A 12197-nucleotide genomic window follows, 5' to 3' on the forward strand; every position below is an offset into this window, starting at 1 on the left:
GGGTGGCTTTTCGAACTGGGGGGGGAGGGGGGTAGGTGAAGCTTCCATCGTGCCTCTCACCAAAGGGGGCGCTCTCACTAACCGAATAAAATCGTCTGGGGGTAGCAAGAATGAAACTGGGTATGCCGCGGGGTTGAAGGGGTAAAATCTACTCCGGAATGAATAAGTCTGCCTTCCATAACGCTTTCACTGTGCCGAACTTGACTCACCCCTTTTCTAAAACTCGCCGAACGATAAAGGGGGACGTGTTGGACCAGGGCTTGAACGGTAACTTCCAACATCAAGTCACTCCCTGCATATGTCACCGGGGTCAACCGTCAACTGCAGCTGATCGTCCACGTAGAACCTGAACCACCAGACTTCATTATTTCGAAAACATTTATTTATTGTTCGGCTCCAGTATCTAGGGAGAAACGCCTTCACGCGGTGGCACTGACATGACAGGTAGATACAAAACTACTTAAGTTCTCTCCTTATTTCCCGGAAGGAGAATTGTAGACTGCAGGTGAAGAGCAACTTTAGCCTGCAGTCCACAGGGGTTCAAAACTGGATGATCCTTGACACACACACACACACACACACACACACATACACACACACGCTTTAAAATACGTGTAGAACTATTTGAAACCACATGTACTGTATATAAGGTATTTACAAAGCTGTTCTGCGATTAAAGACTCAGGTTATAATTATACAGTACATCCTGAAAATATAATCAGTTTTATAGCCAGAAGAAATGCTAAGTGTAATGAATAAAAAAAAAAATACTAATTGAACATTGTCCGCGGTCCAGTCTACGTGCCAAGTATGGAAACTATTAGAGAAGGAACCACCATTGGCAGCGCTGGAAGAAGACCAAATCAACTTTACATTCTGCGTTACTGTCTTCAAGGTAGGGAAATTCAGTACAGAAGTTCAGCGTATTATGATACATTCACAGGTGCCTGTAGTTAATTTTACAGCATTAGAAGTACAGCATAATACAGCACATTCGTAAGCATATGCATTTAGCGTTACTGTGCAGAACATTACAGCATTTTCATTGGTATATACAGAGTTACAGTAAGCATTCATTATTAGTGTTACTTGCATTATTCGTTAGCTAGACCATGCAGGATTAATAGAACAAATGCTTACTATTCAGCCTGTCATATGGTACTTGTTCTCGCTCCAGAAGGGTCCCCAGTGCATGGTGGAGGCTGCGTACTAGTTACCCAAAGTACCATAGTCATCGTTGCCGTATCAAAGAAAATGAGAGCCATTATAGAAAATTGTCAATATTGATGCGTAACTGCAATAAAAAACTTTAACTTTGCTTTCCCATCCATTATGCACTCTTGTTGAACCTGATTGTCTTTGTATATTTACTCTTCTTTGTTAACAATAATTTATTCACCCTTTATTCGTCATTTTATGTTTCACTGACATGGTATACTCATTTTTCTCTGGCATTCAGCAACATCACTCCCTCAGTGGGGGGTTTCTGAGGTAAATAATCTTAAAATTAATAGAGTAATAAAGATAAATAAATAAATAATGTTATCAGCGTCCTACCACAGCTGTCCAGTAACGCTATCTGATATCTAAGGTGCGACTTACGTGTAATTCCTACATTCTCAAAGATAAACCAAGTGCCTCATTGTTTACCTCTGGACTCCACAATGTCAGTCTCACCGCTGGCTGGCCACTTTCCGTATGTCCACTTCTTAGGCTGCATCCAGATAGCTAGTGGACGAGAATTCTTATATCAGTTCCACATTTTTACCTTTTTCAACAGAGTGGAACATTTTTCTCTTGTAACAGTACTCCTTTAACATCCAATTTTTCCTTGTGTTTACCTGACATTTATTTCCTTCATTTTATCATAATTTTACTTCGGTTAGATTTTCATAAATCTTACCTGGCCACAACCAAGCTCCTCTCGGCATCTTGGTACGAACCTCAACACGGCCATACCTAATGAGTAGTACAGGTAAATCGTAAGTTACACACCTGTAGAGCATAGGCTGGTACAAAACATAACTTGATCTACCTTCAACCCAGTTCCTCAATCACACCTACTGGAAGGGTTTACATACGCTACATTAATCCTTTCAGAGTATGAAAATTGTAATCCCTCAGGGTACGACTCACTCTCAGCTGAATAAAATCGTCTGAAGGCAGCAAGAAAAGTGAAAAAGGCGTCAAGAATAACCCAAATAGTGCGTCACCTGAAAGCAAAGTCCTGTTGCGTGCGAAGCCTTGCGCTGGTGACGGGACTGATGATGTTCTCCGCGGAGCCGTACCGGTCGCGCCGTACCATCCGCTGCCGGTACACACGTCACCGCGCCCGTTCATGCCCCACAGGTCCAGGTACCCCGTGCTTAGGAACTCCTCTGAAAGCCACTCTGATGTAAGGCTCTGCGGAGTGGGGAGGGGAGTGGGGGATAAGTGGGAGGGGAGTGAGAAAGGGGAATGATTGGATGGGAACGGGGTTTGGGGAAGGGTGAGTAGGGAAGAAAGTTGTGGGTGAGTAGGAGGGGGAATGAGGAAAGGGAGTGAGTGGGGGGTGAATGTTGAAGGGGAGTGGGGAGTGACTGGGGAAGAGGGATCTGAGGCGAGTGAAATAAGCATGAGAAATACCTGGGAATGGGAAGTGAGTGGAGATAAGAGTGAGAGGGGAAAATAAGGAAAAAAATAGAGTAGGAAGGAAAGTGAAGATTGGCTGACATGGGGGTGAGGAATAAATGCAGGAGGACTGAGGATAAGGGGGAAAGGAGAGTGGGGAGAGAGTGAAGAACAATGGGAGGGATAGGAGTAACGAGGAAGAACAGGGAGTGGGAAATGAGCATGAGAAGAGTGAGAAGGGAGTGAAGAATACGTGTGATGGGAAGTGAGTGGGGAGTGGATGAGGAGTAACAAGGAGAGGAAATGAAGCAGTGAGAGGGGCAATGAGGGAATGTGAGACAGATAAGGAGCGAGTGAAATGGATGAAAAACAACAGGGAGGTAAGTACCAAACAGGAAGGTAAATAGCAACAGCACTATTCGTTCTTTGGAGGCTGTTTTGTTATTGGATAAAACTAATTTAGCTATTCTATGAGTCGAAAACAAGGATAGCTAATCAGAAAGGCTCTCCCCCACCCACCAGAACCTCCAGCCAAAATCGCTAGGAAACAGAGAGAAGGAATATCATGCAGCATTAACAAAAAAGGTCTTGGAAATTTCATGGGATAGGATGAAAACAAATAAATTCTTATATTATCTTACAATGAGGAAGGAGTGGGAGGCAAAAGGAGTGGTGAGTGGGAAGTATGGTGGAAGGAGAGAAGTGTATGTAGGAGAAAGGGGTTGGGTGTTGAAAGATACATGGATTGCGTGCTAGAGAGAGATTAGGTTTGGAAAGAGACAATGTACATGAGAACGTAAAGGGACAAGGAAGGGGTGGGGGAGGGAAGAGTGAACGCTAAATGACAGCACGTGAAGGCATTTAGCATGCATGATATAAGAACGTTTCAGTGCTTAAAGAACTGCCGCATTTTCGTACTATAGCGTGTCTAGATGGCGCATATAGATTTAGAGATTGCAGATTTAGTCAGGCTTTATCAGATGTACTATAGATGTAACAGTTTTAGACAACAGGATGTGATAGAGGTTTTTAACACAGGAATGCATATGTGAAGAGGAGAGTCAGTTAGATGTGTACATAGCGAATAGGGTTTTTGTATCAGGACTTACGTAGAAAAAAAATCTTATAACTGAAATTAAAAAAATAGCGAAAGACCTAACGAAAATGGGAACAAGCAAAGAAATGAATGGAATATTAAGTAAAAACCAGGGTCTGCCAAACAGTAATGTGAAACAGATACTGATTGGCCGAAATAATGGTTGGTATTACCGCTGCTGCTACATGTGCCAGGTGTTTTCTATTTGCAGTTATAATTTTACCTGCCCTTCTGTTATTTTGTTGGCTATAGGGAAAGCAGAAGCAGTTTGAATATTACGTTAGGTTACGCCCATTCGCTCTTAGTGATGGGGTATTTGGATGCTGTTACTCTGTCCTCCCAACCACCGACCTGAGTCATCTTACAAACCTACCCCAGGCGTTTCAGCAAAATTATTTAGAATGTTGGTGTATCTGTGAATGAGGTAGTGTAGACTGCTGCACTGATTAAGCAGAAAAAGCTGTGTAAAGTGGTTAATCGTGCAGTGGTTTCTATTCGTGTCTTTTGAAACCTAGATGAATATTAACTTTATATGGATAATGAAATTGTAACTGCTAAGAGTGATGTAGCGAACTAAGGCTGATAATAATGTTGGAAGTTTATGAGAAGATTATAGTATATATGAGAGTACTAAGAACGTTGGGAGTTAGTGTAAAAAGTATATATTAGAACTGGTGAGTAAACGAGCAATGGCAGTACAGAATACGTGTAGTCTGGGTATATTTGGCGTATTTTAGAAATTTAGGTGATATAGGAGGCTTCGTGGCACATACACCACGGAGATTTATTTTATAGGTTAATCCAGGTGAAGGTCTACCCACCGGCTTGATGTACAGGATGGAGTCCCATCTGTGTGTAACTGACGCTCCTGTTGTTCACGTACGCTTGGAATTCCCAGTTCTGAAAGGCAGTGGGAGAGACCTGGTTAGCCGCCCTTGAGTCTCATCCAACTTGTAACTTTATACTGTAGGTGGAATTTTCTTTCTGATCTTTGTAATGTGATGTGTATATTATTAATGCCTGTCCTTCGAATTCTTGCACTCCCTCCGAGATAGATAGATAGATAGATAGACAGACAGATAGATAAACAGATAGGTAAAGTAATAAACTGCATCCTGTCTTTTCTCTCTCTCCTAAGTCGCCATAGAAAAATATAAAGAAACAAACCTTTACTCTCTTCTTGACTTTTCCTTTCCTGCCCACCCTTCCTCTCTAGCGTGGTATTACTCCCTCCACCACACCACCCTCCACCACAGCCTCCACCACAGCCCCCCACCACAGCCCCCCACCACAACCTCCACCACACCTTCCACCACACCCTCCACCTCAACCTTCACCACACCTTCCACCACACTTTCCACCACAGCCTCCACCACACCTTCCACCACAGCGTCCACCACACCTTCCACCACAGCGTCTACCACACCCTCCACCACAACCTCCACCACACCCTTCACCACAACCTCCACCACAGCTTCCACCACACCTTCCACCACACCCTCCACCACAGCCTTCAGTCGCCCTTAAAGCCTTGACCTATGCGATTTAAATACCACACTGACAAATACATCAACAGGGGATCGTGACTGTAAGGCTGAGTGAAGTGCAAAAGATTGGTGAAGTACAAAAGTGAAGTACAAAAGTCGAGTGAAGCACTACTGCTACCACTACTGCTACTACCACTACTTCTACTACCACTACTACTACTATTACTACTGCTACCACTACTACTACTATTACTACTACTACTTCTACTACTACGACTACTGCTACTACTACTATTACTACTATTTTTCTACTACGGGTCACCTCCATCCATTTGCAAATTATAATGTGAAGATCAGCACCAACGTACTAATACTAATACTACTCCCACCACCACCACCACCACCACCACAACAGCAGCAAGGGTAGTGTCATGTTCCCTCGTTCGTGTACTGTGTGGGTGTCTTCATTATATCCAACTTAATTAACAGGAACTACGTGCGTCGCTAACAAGGAAGGATTGTCATGCACACTCGCTATACCCCGCCATTACAACGCAAAAAAATATAAGAAAAAAATAAGAAAAAAGTCATGCACACTCCCTACATCACGCCAGCACAAAATACATATAAAAAAGAGAGAGAGAAAAATAAAGAGAAAGAGAGAAAAAGAGCGGTGTTATTGTTTTTTTATTGAGACTTTTATTACGCTGACACTTTATTGGGTATATTCTTGCCACCTCCAGACGATTTTGAGGGGAATAGGAGAGATTACAATGAGCCATGACGTAAAATACAAATAGATAGATAGACAGATAGATAGATAGATAGACAGCTAGACAGATAGATATATAATGGATGGGCAGGTAGGTAGGTAGGAACGTAGGTAAATAGACAGACACAGACAGATGGATAGATAGATAGGTAGGCAGATAGATATATAGATACTCATACATAGAGGCAGATAGATAGATAGGTAGACAGGTAGGTAAGTAGGTAGATAGACAAATAATTAGACAGATAAATAAAAAGATAGATGGAGAGAGACAGACAGACAGGAGCATACACACAAACACCAACGTCTCAAAACAATATTCCACTCTCCCATCGCAAGCGCGGGTGTAATTAGAAAAATCCTTTGGCTGCAGCGAGAGACAGACAAAAGTAAGGTTCTCGTGCTGAAGGGGTTAATGAGGATAATGAGGGGGTCCATTTCCATCATCATTTGCCTGGAGATAATTAGACTTCGCTCCGGAGGTCACGAGCTATATTATCTATCTATCCGTCTATCTGTCTGTCTGTCTGTCTGTCTATCTACCTGCCAGTCTATCTGTCTGTCTATGTCTGTCTATTTACCTGCCTGCCTTCCCACCTATCTATCTATCTATCTATCTGTCTGTCTGTGTATCTGTCTGTTTGTCTCCATTTTTCGAGCCATCTACCTATCTATCTACAGCCAAACGCTTTAAGGTTGGAAGGGGTGGCCACAGACAAATCGCCTCCATCTCATTCTGCCTTCCTTCATCAGGCTGCCCTTTCTCCAACCCCCAGTCCCTCACTCATACCCAAACCTTGATTAGCATCCTTAAATAAGGGTGACGTCGAATTCTACTTTATTCTTGCATCTCCAGACGATTTTTCTCAGCTTAGGAAGGGCCTGTGGCAGTGAGGGGGTTTATTAAGGCTGCATGCAACCCCTCCAGTTCCAAAAATCATTCCTGAGCTGAAGAAAATCGTCCAGAAAAGGGCAAAAATAAATTGAAAAAAATCGCCGGCCTCAGGGGGCTAAACCTGAGTTACGTGTGTATGTGTGTATATGTATGTTGATGTAGATAAATAGATAGACAGATACATAGATAGAGATAGATAGATAGATAGAGAGAGAGAGAGAGAGAGAGAGAGAGAGAGTGACAGAGAGAGAGTGAGAGAGAGGGTAGGGGGGATCGTCAGGTAGATCACGTCAGCTTAGCCAAGGTAGTTGGACGGATAGATAAACAGATAGATAGATAGATAGATAGAAAGACAGATAGGTGAGCAGATAGATAAATAGATAGATAAATAGATGGATAGACTGGTGGGTAGGTCAGTAAGGAGGAAGGGGTACGTGTAAAAGGACAGTTATTATTCTCACCCTTCTGAAAATGACCGTGCAAACTGATCTCAAAATTGACTTCATTACACCTCGACGCAGGTGATTTGTAATGTGCGCAGTGTGTAATTACCTGAGAACTGAGAATGCCTCGTAAAACTGGCTACGTGCGAGGGTGGGGTGGTGGAGGACGAGAAGAAGCAACAAGCACAACTCAAACGCAACGCAAAACCTTCTGAAAACTGCTGTGTTGAAAATGTTGCAAATTGACTTCATGCAGTGGAAAGGTGAGGAAAAGAACAGGTGTGGCTTCGATCCTTGTGGAAATTGGTGTACTAAAATGTGTTGCAAATTGACATCATTACGACTCGACCCAGGTGATTTGTGAGGTGTATGCACTTTGTAATTACATTGCACCAGGGTCGTTCTGAGACGATCTATCTTTGCTTAGTCCTAGGTTCGTATTCTCGTCGGTTAAGGAAGCTCCCTAACACCTTTTCCTGGGCGATTTATCTTGTTTATTACATCTTACTCCTCTTCTGTGTTAAAGAAATCCTTCCAATGTCGGAGGAGGTTGAGGGAGGGGTATGAAAGGGAGGGGGATGGAGGTGGGAGAGCTTAGTGGGAGAGGGGATGTGAAGATGGAACTGAGGGAGGGGAGACCTTGACTGGAGGAGGGCGAGGGAAGATGGGGGGAGGAGAAGTTGAAAGGAGGGAGGGAGGAAAGGAAGAGGGGGGTAAAAAGAGAGCCTGATGAGAGTGGGACGAAAGTTGGACAGGGAGAGGGAGGGAATGTAGCTTGATAAGAAAGCGATGAGGGATGAAAGAAAAGATGGAGGGGAGGATAGACAGAAGGATGGAAGACAGGATAGAGGAGGGGGAAGGAAAGATCAAGGAGGAGGGGAAAAGGAGGTACGGAGGGGGATGGGGGGAGGGCAGCTTGATAGGATGGGAGAGGAAGAAGCGGACATTCCTATTGGCTGTTCGTGCAGGTAGGAGCCAATAGCGTGACTGTTCTTCTTTCTCTCCTTAATTGTCCCCTTCAGTATTTTGCTCCCAAATTATTAGCGACGCATAATGCTAAGTTGTCCGTGGCATTTGTGACTTACGTGCAATTACCTAGATGATAATTAAGGGGGAGAGAGAGAGAGAGAGAGAGAGAGAGAGAGAGACAGACAGAGACAGAGACAGACAGACAGACAGACAGAGAGAGAGAGAGAGAGAGAGAGAGACAGACAGACAGACAGACAGACAGACAGACAGATAGACAGACAGACGGACAGACAGAGACACAGACAGATTGACAGACAGAATCAAAGACGGAGACAGAGACATGGATCGAGAGACAGACAGACAGGACAGAAAGGCAGAGAGACAGAGAGAAATAGATAACAAGAGAGAGAGAGAAAGAGAGAGAGAGAGGGAGAGGGAGAGAAAGAGAGAGAAGGTCAGGGAGAAAGACTGGGGCATCCATCAATATATAAGAAACAAGAAAGGCCAGACAAAAAAGAAAGAGCAAGAATGAAAAAAAAATCTATATTCTGTCTATTATTTAACTTTTCCTTCTCATTTTCCCCAGCAGGAGCGTAGGGGCCCTGGGCTAGGCTGCTCCTGACATTAAAACCTTGCATAATACCACCAACCAACCGTTCAACGCAAACCCTTACTGGCAAAATCAGACTGATGCGTCTTGACCCACTGTACCACAAGGCGTTAAGAAAATATTAAGGAGAAAAAAAGATGAAGATAATGAAGATACTAAGACAATGGAGCTTTTTGTAATGGGAACTAAACGAAATATAATATAAAAATCGATAATAAATATGCAGATGATAATTAGAAAGAAAAAATAGGAGCAACTAGAGGCCCTTCCAAGGCAGGTCACGCGAGCCGATACATGTCTAGCGCGCCTCGGAATAAGACCTTGACGTTGACCTACTCTCACCAATTTCTATTTCGTGGGAGATTTTTAACCCTACTACACACCTGTAAAATTTTGTGATGATATCTTGAGCGGTTGCGAAGTTATGGTGCTAACAGATACACACACAAACAGACAGACAAATTGATAACATTACCAGCTTCGCCATCGCGGCTGGTACTTAAGTGAGGATGTAATTAAAGGTGAAAGGTGGCGAATGAGGGACCTGAAGGAGAGAGATGAACCAAGGGAGAAAAACTTAAAGAATGTTCTTAGGGGGACGAAAGAAACATCCAGAGCAAAAGGTCTTACACACACACACACACACACACACACAAACACACACACACACACACTCAAACCACACAGATCTTATGGTCCTTTCTAGGTGTTCTGGCCGTAGCATAAAAGAAAAAAAAACAATCTTTACTGACTAATTACAAAATTTTGAGGAATGAATAGCAACGGAGAGAGAGAGAGAGAGAGAGAGAGAGAGAGAGAGAGAGAGAGAGAGACAGACAGACAGACAGACAGACAGAGACAGAGACAGAGAGCTGGGGCGTCGTGTTGGTGGGTCGGAGTGCTAAAATATTCACTGCTTGCGTCCAGGCTCCGTTCGTCGATCCTGCTCTCTCTCTCTCTCTCTCTCTCTCTCTCTCTCTCTCTCTCTCTCTCTCTCTCTCTCTCTCTCTCTCTCTCTCTCTCTCTCATACTCCTCCATATCTTACCACGTATTTTTTTTTTTCTTTTCACGATCACAAATATCGTTCTCTTTACAATAGTGCATTTACTCCAACCTGGCAAACATTCCTAACCCCTCTCAGTCCTCTTGGTAGTCAGGTGTAGTCAGAATAAACCACTGATTTCAATAATAACCAAGGAGACGCATTCCTACCTTGTAACTAAGTCTCATTTAATTTCACGACATAGGATCGTATTCTCGTCGGGTAAGGAGTCTCCCTAACACCTCTTTCTTAGCGATTTATTTTTGAATATGAGTGGTTAATATCATTTTGTACGCTGTTTATGCTGAGTATTGCCATATTAGAAGGATTTATACAACACAGAAGAGGTGAGTAAAGTGTCATAGGCAACTTAAATCGTTTAGGAAAAGGTGTTAGGGAGCTTCCTCGACCCATACAAGCCTTAGTATTCAAGGTGAAGGATTGGCCCAGTTTCCTCAGGTGAAGACAAGTCGGCTATAATTATTCTGTTTACGTATAACGTTCCTCACGTATTATTCCAGCGATTTATTCCTCCCTAATTTCGCTTACGTCACAAGCCGGAGGTCCTGAGGGGTGAGAAAGAGCCTTTACCTGTATTGTCATTATCTTTTATTTTTTGTCTTTTATTTATGTGGAGAGTCAATAAAATATTTCTGTTAACTCCTCGAGAATAGGGACGAAGAGAGAGAGAGAGAGAGAGAGAGAGAGAGAGAGAGAGAGAGAGAGAAACATCCACCTGCTGAAAGACCTAAATAAAATTGTTTAAAGCGACTGAAATCTCTTCATCCCGACGACGACTTTCCGAGGCTGAACACAATCGTCTGTCTTAGTCAAAATTAAAATCGTTCTCTGGATCAGGGGGGTGCGATTAAGGTCAGGCTGTCTTGTAAGGTCTGTGTAGTCTATGTAAATCTTATTCTCTTTTACTTCTCACCTTTACCTTTCTCCCCCTTACTCCCTCCCACCTTCGTCAACGTCTCATTCCTACTTTCTCACTTCCCTTGTCATTTCTCTCTCTCTCTCTCACTCTCTCTCTCTCTCTCTCTCTCTCTCTCTCTCTCTCTCTCTCTCTCTCTCTCTCTCTCTCTCTCTCTCTCTCTCTCTCTAAGTGTCTTTTTATCACTGCCTAAATCCATTTCTCTCACTCTTTCATTACCCACTCATCCAATCCTCTCATGAACTCAGCCCACACCTCCCTCACCACTCACTCATTCCTTCATTCCCCACTCATTATTCCCACTCATTCATCCCTCCCCTGCCCTCATCCCACGCCACACCTCCCTCACCTCTCACCCCTCTCACTGTCAGATCGAAGGTATAGTGTATGTCCGAATATGTCACCGAAAAAGCAATGTGTTTTTTTCAACTAACAGCGAGCTAGGGAATAAATCACTCGCAAGAAACGAAAGCTATACACGTAAATATCAGCTACACATTTACAGCAATGCATATACACACATACGCGCACATAAGACACACACACACACAAACACACACATACACACACACACACACACACACACACACACACACACACACACACACACACACACACACACACACACACACACACACACACACACACACACACACACACACCTGGACGTTGGATGATTGGTTATAAACACTCCCACGTTGGTTATTGATTCACTTTAGTGCTGCCTTGGGTGGCGAGCAGTCAGGCAGGTGGACGGACAGGCAGGCAGGCAGGTATACCCAGGCAGGTAGGCTGGCAGGGAGGGAGGCAGGCAGGCAGACAGGGAGGATGACAGGTACGCAGGCAGGTAAGAAGAAAGGTAGGTAGGTGGGAAGGCACATGTAAGTAGGCAGGCAGATAGGTAGACAAACGGGTAGGCAGGCAGGCAGGCAAACAAGAAGGTAGGCAATCAGGCAATCAGGCAGGCAGGCAGGTAGGTAGGCAGGCAGGAGGAGGCGTGACATGCAAGCAGAAAGGGTGAAGGTAGTGCAGGTGCTGATGAAGATTAAACATAACTCAAGTTGGAAAAAGTCTCTCCAGAGCTGAATAAAAATCACATGTCTAGGCTGAAGGTGGGAATTAAGATGATAAAATTACAAAACAAGGCTAAATAGAACGACGAAATAAAGAAGAAATGGAGGAGAGATAATAAAGATTTACTATACTGAACAGAAATAGAAGGAAAAATTAAAGCAACTAATATGGAAGGAAAATGGACGAATAAAATGAAGAGTAAAGAGAGATGGTGAAGGAAAGAAAGGGAAGATATAACGATGGGTGTACGAAAAGGAGGGC

The 12197-nt window shown here is 43.6% G+C and overlaps 1 pseudogene; it reads right to left on the reverse strand.

Annotated features, from left to right (window-relative positions):
* Positions 1–285: 285 nt before the first annotated feature.
* Positions 286–9369, reverse strand: LOC145413778 (beta-1,3-glucan-binding protein-like; annotated as a pseudogene).
* Between the last annotated feature and the right edge of the window lie 2828 nt (positions 9370–12197).

The sequence above is a fragment of the Coenobita brevimanus genome, chromosome 97, assembly GCF_032717465.1.
Source record: "Coenobita brevimanus isolate Jiangsu-jjx chromosome 97, ASM3271746v2, whole genome shotgun sequence".
Taxonomy (NCBI): Eukaryota; Metazoa; Arthropoda; class Malacostraca; order Decapoda; family Coenobitidae; genus Coenobita; species Coenobita brevimanus.